This window comes from Mus pahari, chromosome 7 (assembly GCF_900095145.1).
Source record: "Mus pahari chromosome 7, PAHARI_EIJ_v1.1, whole genome shotgun sequence".
Classification (NCBI taxonomy): domain Eukaryota; kingdom Metazoa; phylum Chordata; class Mammalia; order Rodentia; family Muridae; genus Mus; species Mus pahari.
In genome coordinates, this window is record NC_034596.1 from 51,841,330 (window position 1) to 51,842,260 (window position 931).

Sequence of the window (931 nt, forward strand, 5' to 3'; positions counted from 1 at the left end):
TTGTGGAAAATAAGTAAAATATAAACAAATGTAGACAGAACCTAATAAATGGCCTCCCTATTACATTTAAACTTCCGTGAAGTTAAGCAGAGCCAAGTGTGGCCAGCTAGCAAAGGCGGTTATAACAGCACATTATTAGAACTAGAACATTTGTTTTTGTAGGTGCTGGGAAAAATATTGAGTAATATGTAAAATTATCTACAAAAGTCTATATTTAATAAAATGAGAGTCTCTGAATCAGCTAATTGATATGACAGCAAATATTGAACAGAGATAACTCAGAAGGATGACAATTATTAATTTACAGATGGCCTTATCTCTAGCCTGCTGGAACCACCATAACTTGGGAACAGGAGTGTAACGCCAAATTCCAGAAGCCATCACAGATGGCAGAACAAATCTCCCAGAGAATAAATTTCAACAATCATTTATACGCATGAGTAACAAAGACAACAGCTACAGTGAGTGTACTCACATACATAAAATAAATAAATCTTAATAAATTAGTTCTGCTATTTACATGTTCATTTTTGTTTGGAGCCCCCCTTTCTCTTAGTGATATATCTTGAGATATTTATGGAAGTAGAGGAACAAATGGGATTTTTTTTTCATAACCATATGGGGGAAAGTGGTGGGAAGGACAATAGAACAAGGATGGTGGGGAACTGATGTTTGTTTAAGCTGGGATGATGGACATAGGGATATTATTCCATCCTACTTGTAGGTCAAAAACGGGGTCCCCATATCCGCTTGGGGTTAGGGCTGCTGGGCAAGGCGGGACTCCGGAAGTTTGACTGGACGCACCCCCATGGCACCGCAGGGCAGGCGTAGGGCTGTGAGAATGTAATAGACCCCACACCGGAGGTGGGGAAGGCAGTCTTAAGTCCCCGTGGAATCAGCCACAGTTGGCTGGGGTCTCCGGGCCTGCCCG